This window comes from Lonchura striata, chromosome 4 (genome assembly GCF_050655825.1).
Source record: "Lonchura striata isolate lonStrDom1 chromosome 4, ASM5065582v1, whole genome shotgun sequence".
Lineage (NCBI taxonomy): Eukaryota > Metazoa > Chordata > Aves > Passeriformes > Estrildidae > Lonchura > Lonchura striata.
The window spans coordinates 40,300,256-40,313,562 of NC_140706.1; the positions used below are offsets into that span (position 1 = coordinate 40,300,256).

At 35.6% G+C, this 13,307-nt stretch overlaps 1 long non-coding RNA gene across 6 annotated transcripts in view; it reads right to left on the minus strand.

Annotated features, from left to right (window-relative positions):
* Positions 1 to 13,307, minus strand: part of LOC110473747 (uncharacterized) — a 125,063-nt gene that overhangs the window by 69,799 nt on the left and 41,957 nt on the right. For all 6 annotated transcript variants that reach the window (XR_014955132.1, XR_014955131.1, XR_014955133.1 and 3 more), the window contains one exon: positions 12,061 to 12,233. This is a non-coding gene — a long non-coding RNA (uncharacterized LOC110473747). The remainder of the gene's footprint in view (positions 1 to 12,060; positions 12,234 to 13,307) is intronic.

A 13,307-nucleotide genomic window follows, 5' to 3' on the forward strand; every position in this document is an offset into this window, starting at 1 on the left:
TCATGAGGTCCTGAATACTGTGTTGGATTCCAGGCAAGCTCACAAAACTATCATCAGAAGAATTTCCCTCACACATATATAGGCAGGGTATTTGCAACGTATTTATTTGGTAGTGATTGCAAATAAAAAAGCAAAAATACAGAACCTGAGTTCACTGGTGTAAGCCAGAAGAGAAAGTATACAAAATGATTGAACCATTTTACTAACTGGAATTACATATGCAAACTTGAACAGCAGAAGAGGTTTCCCTTAACTATAATCTGCTTTGCAGAGAAAGAAGTAGATCTTTCTCTTTTCATTGTCATTTTCATTTTGATCTCTACAGATAGCATGCATGCAGCATAAAACCCTCTGTCATGTGCTTGCCTTTTAAATACTAATTCAAACCAACATAAAATTCTGGTCAAGAGGAGCCCTCTCTATCTTTACTTCTACCATAATATAAATTCTCATGTGTATATTTGTATATGAACATATATCTTGTGGTTAATAGGCCAGAGAAGGACCAGAAATAATTTTGTATAGAAGTAATTACTAAGTATCAAAAATGATGGATAACTAATGAATAACTAAATCCAGTTGTAGATTGACCTTGTATAAGATCAACACTTTGGAAGAAAGAATTTTCCATCTACTAATTGTTGAATATTATCATATCAAGCAAAAAAATAATTAATACAAAGCAACCCATTCATGAACAGAAAAAAGAGAACTTGCTAAATAAAATACTTTTAAATTATAATTTAACTCACTCATATTTGATTGTCTTTTTGGATTTCATATTTGGAAATCTTATCTAATGAACTTTTATCATTACCACTTTGTGGTGATTGAATACCATAATCCTCCTATTTGTGCAGATCTCTAGTGCTCCCCACTTCTATTAAACGCAGGGTTCTAATGAACTTCATGAGGTGTCACTAGGTAATTACCACTCACAGTCTGAAATGAAGCTCAGTTCCAAGCCATTTGCATTTATGTGCTAAAACTAAATTATTAATGTGGATTTTTACACATTTTTAGGTTTAATTTTTCAGTCTAATGAAACCATAAATTTCAAGCTTTCAAAAATATTCCTATCTCTTATTTAATTCAAAATGTAATTGATAACATGCTTTTGCTACAGATGGAGAGGTCTTTTCAAATTTGAATTAATTTGGTGTTTTGCAGAGTTAGTAGATTAAGTGCTACAGATTGCCTGATGTTCACTACATTAAATCTTAGCTTTCAAATTAATTGAACGAAATTTTGGAAATTTGCAAGGTCAAAAATATTTTTTGCAAAGGTGATAGCTATATTTTCTGCCCTTATTGAATGACTCTCACTAAGTTGTAACAGCTGGAAACAGTCATAGGCAAAATTCTACCACACAAAAGTGAACAAACTCCAAGTTCATTTGCATATTCATTTTATACAATGTATTCAAGAATAACAATACACCATTTTAAAGAAGTGGCTGTGTTATGTTTAGCTAGTACAAACACCCCAAGCAAACAGTTTACAACAGGTTTATGCTTAAAGTTCAAGGTTATGTACCAAGTTGTGAACACCAGACTGACACACTGTCTTCAGTGAGAGACTTTTGGAAGCAAATAAAAGAAGTCCAAACCAAAAAGAACTGTACAAATAGCCACACACTTAATTTTAATTTTTTTAAAGTCCAGTACCATTTCCTCAAATCTTGCACAAGTAGATCTATCACTCATATATCTCAGTGAAATTAATGACCATCAAGATGGGGTAAACAATGCCAAACACCAATAATCCCACACTCTTTCTACAGCAGTATTCAGTACCGTTGAAGAATGCTATTTTCTCTGCCTTATATGAGTATTCCTCTAGTCTTCTGCTCCTCTGAGCTAGGAAGAGTAAGCAAGTGTCATTACCTTGGCTATCTCATCTTTCTCCATCACTTTCTACCAACGTGTTTTATTGAGCATGATGAGGGGTACAAAAGTGTTTCCTGCTTCATAGTGTCACTCATAAATGCCTGGTTCTCCAGTACACCTACTACACACAGTGTATATTTTAGGGCTATTTTATCTATCACTATTCAGAGATCAACTCACAAATCTTTATACTAATGTGTTACAGTATTTATTCACAAAGCAACTGCTTGATATTCAGTACTGTCATATTTTGCCTTTGACAAAAGAGAGGAGCTACCATTGAGAAAATGTTAATGTTAATTGCTATATCCAATTAGAAAATCTACAAAGAAAAATTGCCTCAAAAATACTCATAGTTACAATTACAGTTAAAAAAAATAGCATTGATGATTACAGTCAAAATATACAAATCCCCTGGTTCAAATTTTCTAGTCATGGGGGCATAAAACTCAGGGTAATACCTCATTTTTGCTCCATAATATCTGTGACAAGCTATAATGCATCACTGACAATCTAGTGATTCATGAAATGAAAACTCCTTCCTGTTTACATCAATGTAGACATTCCCTGGGGATTCTTCACAAAACACCTGTCCGGTTGTACAGCATGCAAAGCAGGAGATGTTTACTATCTTATGAAATTCTCTTAATTATTTTTTTTTTTTTCAGAAGCACTAACCTTAGAGAAATTTCAGTATCTACTTCATAATCTGTCACCAGAATTTAAATATTCTCTCAGTGGGTGGAAACAGCAGATGGATAACCTCAGCATTGATGTTCTCTACAACTCAGTGAAAGACATGCAGCATCACACAATTCAAAAGGTTGCTTTGCATTTATTTCACCAACCTCTCCAGATTCTCTTCAAAAAAAACCTCTTTTACCTTTGGCAGAACTATACTTCTGAAGCACAGATCACACATATAAAACTGAAAGCATACTATCTGATCCTAACCCAGAGAACTCAGAGACCTACTTGGCTTCCTACAAGCAGCATGGAAAGGAATTAGCCACCTGCTGAGAATAATCCTAATGCACTAGCTGTGAGGAGAAAGGGAGGAAAGCACTCTGGAGCAAACCAATGGAGAATTATAAACCCATGCATGTATCTAATGCCCTACCCTGCCTTAAAGTGTGGTGCCTCTGTTCACTTTGAAAGCAATCACTGCTCCATACTGAGTCTCTGCTGCAGCACAGTATCCTGCAGCTCCACCAGCAACACCCAGTAGGGATCGTACCACAACACTGCATCACGCACAGATTGTGTGGCACTTGGTTCTGCACCTGTCTCATTTGGAAAGCACTTATTAGATTTGGTTTCTCAAGTTACTGCAGTCCTTCTCTGGGTAGGCTTTGGATAGTTGATGGGTCTCATTCTTCAGAGGGGAGCAGTTTGGAACCTGCATGCATACCAGGGCTCCCACACACTCCAGGTCAGAAGGAGATACCTCACAAATGGAAGCATCACTGAGCAATTTTTATTTTAGGAGGTTAGCACATGCGTAAATTCTTTTAGATGTTTCGGCCCCTTGCCAGGTTCTGTGCTGTCTAGAGGAGCTGAAGTGTTGTACAGTTGAACAATTTAGTTCACAAATATATGCACTGCATAAATTGTGCCCTATGTGTACAGCTGACCAACTCCCATAACTCATTAAAAAATAGAAAGAGATAATTAAAGTTTCTGCCCACTTTTCATTTCTAGGGAGTGTTCTCAACAATGCTTGAATAACTGAATTGAGAGTAGTTTTACTTCTGAAAATTGTAGCGATGGAATGATTGCAAATAAATTATATTAGACACTACTGTTTTGATCCAGCTCAAGAGCTCTGCATTGTTTCACAGCCCTGTGAAATAGTTGAGAATTCATTCTTCAGTGCAATGGGACTACTCTTCATAATTGTGACAGTACTTGGCCCAGAGGGATAAATTTCTGGAAAAACATTATTTCACTGAAAATTAAAATTTATGTTTCTTTGAAACAGAAAGAGTTATAAGCATATTTGTACCATGACAATCTGTCTCTGAGCTACCTATATGCCATGAACAGTAAATTAAAATATTAGGAATATAATCAAAGACATATAAATTTTTCTTCCACATTTGTACTAATGCCCAGTATGGAAGATGATCAATAATGTAACACAAATTACTTTATCCCCCACGTGGAGATGTATTTGAACATTTCCTTTAATCTGTTTCATTGCACAAAGCACAAAACCACTCTCTTCCCAAAGCTACTACTACGAGCTACTACATCAGCTTTGTGTTGAGAACTATCCCTAAATCCACAATAACATTCAAAGCAAAGCTGAAATTTGGGTTAGGATTTGAGTGAATAATTATACATAGATTCTAAATTATATGATAACTTTCATACTCTAAGGAAATACAACTTTGGGTTTCAATTCATAGAATAATAGGCTTAAACAAAATATTTTGTAAAGGACCTCACTGATTTTTTTGGCATAAATGAAAATTTGTTCTTGTAAAGACCTTAGGAATAAGTAAGGACTAAGAAGAGGAACACTTAAAGAACATGCTACACTTCCCAGAGTGTAAAATATGTCATTTCTAAGTGTATTTAAAAAAATTAATGTTAAAAAAAAAAACCTACTGAAATTTGGTGTGCTATATGCAAACACAAATTCATTTCTACTTTTTGGGAAAAAATTTAATAATTAACATATTTTTCAGAATTTCCTACAAAAGAAACAGCTATGCTTTGTCCAGGAAGTCACCATGTTGTAACTAGGAAAAGGCAAAATACTTATTGGAAATATGATGATATTCAGTTTTCTCTTGTTTGTAACTTTGGAAAGCTCTTACAAAATACATTGATTCACAGTGCAGGCAGCAGCTATCACAGGAACTATTTTTATCACCTAAATAATTATTCTTTTATATACTACAGAAATCTTCACTTGTAATTTTATCTTAGAGAAAATATACGTTAGAAAAATTAAACAATCACGAGATTAAGCTACAAAAGCTCTGCTGAAGGAGTGCCTAGTTTGGAAGGGAGAAAGAGAAAATACCTGGCTTGCCAGCAATGAGCGAGAGGATATTGTGCCCAAACTTGAGGAAATGATCAATAATGGGATCCTTTAATCAGCTTCAGGAGGTGTTGTGGCTGCAGAGAACCACCTGCAATGTTTCTACACTAATGCAGGCAGAGTGAGGAACAAACAAGACAAGCTCCAAGCTTTGGCCCAGGTATTTGCTATCACCTGCCTAAGAGAAACCCGATGGGGGAGTCCTGTGGTCAGAGAGCCCTGTTGGATTGTTACAGGCTGCTCTGGAGGGATAACAGGACAGAACATGGGCAGGCATGGAATGGAATGTGTGTAATGGAAGGGACAGAATGTATGGAGCTCGCAGTAGGCATTGGCACAGTTGAGAGCCTCAGGGTAAGAATCAAGGGGCAAACAAATAATGTGGATGCCACAATGGTAGTCTACTACAGCTCCCCAATTCAGAATGCTGATGCAAAAAAATTATTTTTTGAGGAATCAGGAGACAATTCCAAGACAACTACTCTGGTCCTTAGCGGGGACTGCAGCTTGTCAGAAATCAGCTGGGAGCATCACACAGCTGGTAGAACTTAGGCCAGAAGATTCCTAAGAAATCTGTCACGTATGCAATGCAATGTTTCTGCATCATGCCGAAGGTTTTGATAAGTGTTTCTGTAGCTCTCTGAAAATAACTCACCTTGTAGAAGCTAAATCATTCCTTTTGGTCACTGCAGTACTTCTTTATCGCCTTGAATAAGTGTTTCTCTGATCCTGTTCCTGCAAGTTACACTGTTCCCATGAGCTTGTCTATAGATTTCTTGCTGTTATGGTGTAAGTTATTTTTCTAAATAGAAACTGATAGAGATAATTTATTTATTTTGGGTTTAGAAAAATCAAAAACATGTCTTAACTCTGCAGAGAATAGCCTCGAATATATGTAAAATAAGTACAATGACACTGAAAGCTTTTAAAGTGCTGCATCAGAAATTATATTAAAGCATAAAAGACTCAGAATCCTACATTACGATTTTTTTCCCTTAGGTTTCGATTATGTAAGATCAAACTCAGCCAGTATATACACATGTGGAAGTCAGTAGTGTTTTCAATAAGAATTTCACTTCCATACTGACTTGATGTGGCTTATTATCTCTATGAGCAGAAGTTCTCTATAGGTGGAAGCAGCCAACCCAATAACTTTTAATTTTGTTTTTGTTTTAAACTATCCTTTTTCTAAAGAAAAAGTATAGTCTAATGTCCCTAGAACAGAATTAATATTCAAATTATTTAAGATTTAATTTCCTATTATTATTATTATTATCCGTACACTATTTCAGTGTTCAGTATTTCAGTACACTATTTGGATGCATTTCTGTGTCTCAAACTTCCTTATTTGTTGCAACTATATAAACATCTGTACAGATGTAGTTAAAATCAAAATATTGTTATTTATAACGGATGAAGGTGTTGAGCTCAATATGAATCAATCTTATATCTCCTGAAATTTACAGCACTGCAATATATATGGTGATACCATAAACTATTACTGTTTCAGAAATCTTAACAGCATATTTGCCCACCTATTCATCAGCACAACTATTAAAAAGTTATTTGTTATTTCTTTGTAGCAAAAATATTCTTGGAGTACTCAAAACAGAAAAGATCAGGATTCCACAGGAACCTTATCTTGGACCTTCTGTATTTTCAAAAATGTAAAAGTTCTCACACTTATTGCATACTTAAGAAAAATGCATGCACAGGCCTGCAACATCATATACATCCAAAGAATAAACTTGATTTGAAGAGGGTCACTATGTGAATGCTTTTAAAGGACCAACATTTACATTTTTTTTTCCTAAGTTAGCACTGACTGGTGTTTTCACATGACAAGACCACTATAGTAAAACATCTATGAATTTCACTTTCAGAAGAGACAAGTCTTTCTGTTAAATGCAGAAACATTCATCATCTTATACAGAGTCAAAGAAAAAAGAGACATGCCAGCTACTGGACATTTGCCTACTGAACAGAAGTTTGTCATTTATAAACACTATAAATAAATTAATTTGTTATAAACTGTGTTTGCTATAATCATCAAGCAGAGAAGTTCACAATGTTAAGGTCTATGAGCTACTAATTGAACCACTGACAGCTCTACTTCTAGGAAAAAAACAACCACAAAAACAAATGGAAAATATTTGTCTACATATTGTTGTTGCCTAAAGAGCACTCCAGCAAATGGACACTTCTCTCCAGTTATTACTAGTCCATTCCAGACCTCTTTTACAGCTTCTATCATGTGTTATATCAGACAAAGGTGATTGTTTTCTGCTGATGAGAGGATGATAGAATTATAGAATCATACTGCAGTTTCTTTAAAAACTCCACCTTCTTATTACTTTTTATCATTTTGGGAATAAAATTGTGCCCCCATATATGGAACTAAAAGTAGTGTAGATAATTTGATTTTTGTACTGCACTGGTGCTACTACAGTGGCTACAAAAGCATAAAAATATTTGTAAGGACACAGATATTGGAAAACGTGTTTTTGTGAGAAAGTGCATAAGACAGAGAATATTGGTTTATTTGATGGATTTCATAAAGAACTGCCTGTGGATGATTTTATAAATCTGTCTCTAGGGATTTACAATCTTTATCCTCCTTTTGCTTCTACCCTCCACTTCAGAATAACCCTTTAAGGCTTCTAACTATTCAATTTCCATGCCACTTTGCTCTCTCTTTTTCAGAAACATGATATACTGCAGCTCAAATGCAACCTTTCTGTTACTTGGATTTAGGTAGAGAGCCCAGACATATTGCAAAATGAAACAAACAAAATATTGACTGAGTGTTGGCTTGGCTTTTTCCAATATTTTGTGAGGCAAACTGTACATCTTGGCACCTAGAGTAAGAAGCTGCAAACTCCCGTTTCATCCCCTGCTCCTCCCTAACTTGGAGTCTCTGTAAGTGCTTCCTAGAATACAGTTCAGCATGTTTCTAAAAATAACCAAGAAAGGCACAGTAACAAAAGGCTTCACCCAAATCACTTGGAGTCAGTGAAAAGTCCCTCAGCAACTACAATTTTTGTATCACACCAGAAAAGATCTATCTATACCAAGCAATTAATTTGTCTAGCACCTGGCACAATCCCATTTGCAGTAACAATAGATCATATAACTACTTAAATATCTAGGGTAAAATTCATGCTTCAAAAATTTTAATTCTAACTATAATTAAAATTGTGTTATATGCTATAGTATACTTTAGCAATTGTTAATATGTATTTCTGTCACTGTAAGAGCCTTCAGATCATTTATTGCTTTTGAATAGAGGATGTCCAATACAAAATGGCAGATAATCACTTGTGTATCATTCCACTAATTTGGTATCAATAACTGAATACAGAAAAAGGCAGAGATGAGTGCAAACATGCAATAAGGAAAATATAATTCTGTTTTTTCCATTTAAATATTTGATTTATGCTGATTCCTTTTATTTTTGGCTTAAATAGTCAAGGAAATGTGATGATAAGCAGCACAATACAAAGCATCACCTTCTTTGTTATCAAAGGATACACAAGGAGCACAGAGGAGCTATGATCAACCTATCTCTAGCATTAGCAATATTTGTTTAGCTTTAGTTATATCTTATTTTGATACAGTATAGTAAAATACAACAAGTAAAGTCAAATTTTTCTGGATTCTTTTATTTCTATTCCTTTTTCCCCATTTATGTGTGTGTGCCAGGAAGAATGCCTTCAAATTAGAATACAAACACAATGTGTTGCTGTCTTTCTTTTTTTTTTTTTCAGATAAACAATGTTTCTATTTTCTTCTCTCTGCCTCCATTTGTTTAACAATTATTATCCTTGTTGAAATCATAAAATGGCATTGCTAACATAATTGGATTTTGAAGTGCACTTTTCTTGTTTAGTTTTAAAGTGTGTTTTTAAAATAGCTATAAAATATCTCCCTTTTTTGTCTAGTTGTGCAGGCAGGTGACTGGGTAACTCTGGTCCCTTTGCAGAAAGTCCACATTTTCTGAGGGTCAGAGTCAGATTTATGCCTCTAGAGAGATCCAATTATATTTTAAGGTGGTGATTTTTCTCTTTTGCCTGCATATAAATCAGAATAACATAAAATTATTTTCCTAAAATACTGTAATTTAAGATTTTTGAAGTATTACAGGAAAAAAACAAAAAGTGGACTTTAAATTATTGAACAAATTGTACAAACCACATGTGGGGACTATTTTCCAAAGGGCAATCTTATGTAGGGAGCAGACATTCAGCCATTCAGGCTGGGCCATACAGACAAAAAAAGTGTAACTTTCCAAAGACAATTTAACACTTGGGCATCATTCCTCTCTTGAAATATGCTCATAATGCTCAATGGAAAATGAATACTTAGTCAATGACCTTTTCAAAATCCTCTCCTGCAATATATGCTGCTTTTACTGTTCTGCTCATGGTATTAGGTGAAAAAGCTTCTGACCTAACAGCTCTCCTCCAGAAATGCTGATTCAGCAAAACTGGAATCAGCTGATTTCCAGTTCCTGAGGCAATGCTGACTGACATCTAGCCAGCCACCAACCTCCACATGCTAGAAACAGTCTCAAAATGTGGAGCTCCTTGACTTCATGGACTCCCAACAACTTCTTTCATGGTGTTTTGGGAAGACGTGGCTTCCAGTGTTTCCCACCCTGTGCCGAACAGGAGAAGCAGCAGGATGCTGCTGAAGAGCTGGCCTGCCCACTCACAGCTCCCAGCCACACTGTTTGGCTCACCAGCTGCACAGGTAGCAGCAACCTGCAGAAGCAAACTCTGAACCCCAGGGCACAGGGAGCTGCCTTGTGAGAGGTTTTAATGCCCAGATAGTGACAGATATAGAAAGCCTCATGATCTTGAATATGCCAGCTGGTTTATGCAGAGGGACCTGACTTGCTGCTTATCCACTGCCTGATAAAAGGTAGATAAGAGATGTTTGGATAATCCACTCTTAAAACCAAACCCCATGTTTATATCTTACAAATAGTCTGTTCAAAAAGCCAAAAGCAAATCAAAAATTACAGATGTTTATATGCATACCTTGTGAATCAGTTTTATGAGACTAGAACTATAAACTGTTATAACAGGTGAAAGTTTTATGAGCAGTGAGAAATTAATTTCAACCAGAAAAAACTTTTTAAGGATGAAAATGCAATTACAAGCACAGCAACATCCTTGGAGAAGGTATTGGCTATGTCTGCAAGAGGCCATAGGGAACATGAAAAGCATAAGTGTTCTCAGCCATAGCTGTGTCTGCACTATGGCTAGATGAAAAGTTTTGAATAAAAGCAGGACGAGTGTGACAGTCTTGAACAAAAGGAAAAGAGTGTGAGGACCCTGCTGTGCCTATTTTTGAAATCCAGCATTCAGCAGACAGGGTGCTCTTAGGTAGATATCCCAGCTACAAGTGTTACTTTAAAGGTCAGTATAACAAGACATTAGGCATTCAGGGTAAAGCTCTTCCAACAAGGATTAATTAACTGGGCTTCAGCGATGGTGACTGAGTGCCCTTTTAGCAGTAAATTCCAAACAAGTCAACTGTCAGTGTCTCAGAAAGAAATTCCACAGCAAGTCCTAGGCGTCAGTTTGTTTTAGGTTCCCAGCTCCTGGGTTAATTGGTTTCTGGTGTTCTCAGGAAGCCTGGTAGCCTTGCAGCTTAGGGCACAAGTTATTGTCATTCACTGCAGGCATTTCCAACAAACTAAAAAAATCCACATCAGTTGTTAAAATATCTGGAAATCCCATAGAAGACAATCTGATCTATGAGCTGAGCTTTTTTTCAGATTTATAATTTTAAAAAACCAAAATAAACAAAAGCTACCAAACCAAAACATATACATCTTAACAATAAATATTTGCATTTTTTTATTTAGCTCTATTGTCCATCACTTTAGAAATTTACATCAGTACTCAAAGCAGTATTTAGTTCCTTCTACATAGTAATGATAAAATTGCTTAGTGATAAATTCTTTAAAAATGAAGCTTATAGGCAAATCTGGCATGTATAAATTCACAGAGCACATTTTACAATTTTACCAAGTTTCAGTGCTTGCCTGTTGCAAAATAAGACAGTGATTAGACAAGGGACATCATCTACAGCCCTTGTCCCTAAATGGATACAACTTAGATAAAAAGCTTAGCATCATTCATTATTTGTCAGTGTAACTCAAGATGCCACGGTCAACCACTCCTGGGGAGCCTAATCCAAAGCTATGGAGAGAACATAAGCTATTACCTCTTGCTTGCTTTTTCACAAAGCTTTTTTAGTGTGTAGGGAGCAGAAACCCACAGAGCCTTCACAAGCAAGGAAATAGAAGGAGATACAATTTGAGAAGCAGAGTGGGATATGATGAGAACTGAGCTTGGGAGCCATTCCACAGTCTTCAGAGGTATAACTGTGTAGTATATATAAATTACTTATCAATTTTTGTTTAACATTTCTTAAAGGAACAATTACTGGTGACAAGGATGTGCTCTTCCTCACTCTTTCTATGTATGCATATACATAAGTAAAACCCTGGCAAACTCTGGTGAAAGTTGGGACTAGAGATCTGATATTATTTAATACTCCAGACACATGATAGCTAATATATAGCCTGTTTACATTTCATCAAAGATGGCATATTAAGAGCACAAAGCCCTGATATTTAGGAAAGTGATATGTAGCTACCCAAACTAACACAATTAATCACACACACAGCTGTCTCTTCCCATTTTCAGTAGTCACAAACAGTTCCTCTGCTCCATGTATCCCTATTTTGTTCAGCAGTGATTTATTCAGAAAGATCCTGAACTGACTGTAAAAATGTAGCCTATAATAACAAAAATAGCCTGTAATAACAAATAAGTGTAAACCCTAACATGAGTACACTAATTGCAAGTTTCATACAATTCAGTGAATCAGAATATATATTTATGTCAACATGATTCTGAATAGGGTAAATGTTGTTGGATCTGCATACTTTGTATCTTTTCACTGTTTCTGATGTGTAGCCCACAAGCAAACTTGGCAGCAAACAATCTGTTCCCCAGCATTTTGCACAGACCACCATCCATGCTCGCTTTCTCCCCCCCATCCTGGGTGACTGAATTAATACAGGAAATGTGACTCAGTTACCTTTTCTGACAATTTCAGTACTTGCTTCAGGCTTCTTCCACTTTTCTAGCAGTTGATAACCTCCGAGTCACAACTCTGGATCGCACTGTACTGCTTTTATATCTAATAATTTGGCATGAATGTCACTTCCAGCATGTTCGAAAAGGTGTTTGGAAGCTCCAAATGTCTTTTAGCTAGAATTAGGAATGAAAAAATTCTGTTACAGGAAAGATTTCTGAAAGTTACATTAGTTTCTGTTCTCACAGACAAAGGCAGGTTACTTCAAAGTTTATCTTTGAGGATGAGAAGAGACAATTACACTTTAGGTTTGCTTACAGCTAATGGATAAACTATCAAACCACATCTTAAACTGATTGAGAAAGCTTAAATGTGGTTGAATGGGTAAACACTTTTTCCAGAAGTTCAATCCTCTCCTCAATCAACCAGATATTTTCATTCTGCACCAGCTACAAACCTAATGAAATGGCATGGTATAATATACATAGATATTACATTTATAAGATATTTTTTTAACAAAAATCATTCCTCAGAATATTGTTATAATACATCATACAGTATGTGAATTCATAGCACAACACTAAAATAAATACAGAAGAATCCTTGTAGTGGTCCTAAATTTCCAAGTAGTTCCTGCAGCTAAGGACTGAATTTGGATTATAAATTTAATTACTGCTTTAGAATTAGCTGTTGAGAACAGCTAAATTAAAAAAAAAATACAGTATAAAAGCTCCAAATGCACTGGTATGTACCACCAAAAATAAAGTGCTCATAAGAAAGTGTTCTGCCTGAGGAAAAGAACAGTGGCAACACAAAATTATTTTGAGCTGCAAGAGTATAGTAAATTTCAGTTTTATAGGAAACATCCAAATAATTCCCTTATTGTTCATCACCTTGTTAACTGAAAAAGGATTGCAAATAGGATAGCAAAATAAACTGTTCTAATTGGTGAGTGTATTTTAGCATTTTACTAAAGCTGTAACACAAAGCATGGCCTGCTTTGTAATATATAACCTGCTTCTTTGCTTCTTAGCAGTGCCAAGACTCTATGAAGACAGAAAGGAGAATCTGATGTGATTTGACTTTGAGAAAACATTTCAAGGGGTGCAAATTCCACAGCTATCCTTGTGTCACACAGTAGTTTACATGATATTAAGGGATAAAGGACTAGTCTTCTTTTATAGGGATTTAGAAATAGTGCAAAGATAACAAGGGCCAGATATGCTGCAACTGATACACTACAGAATTAA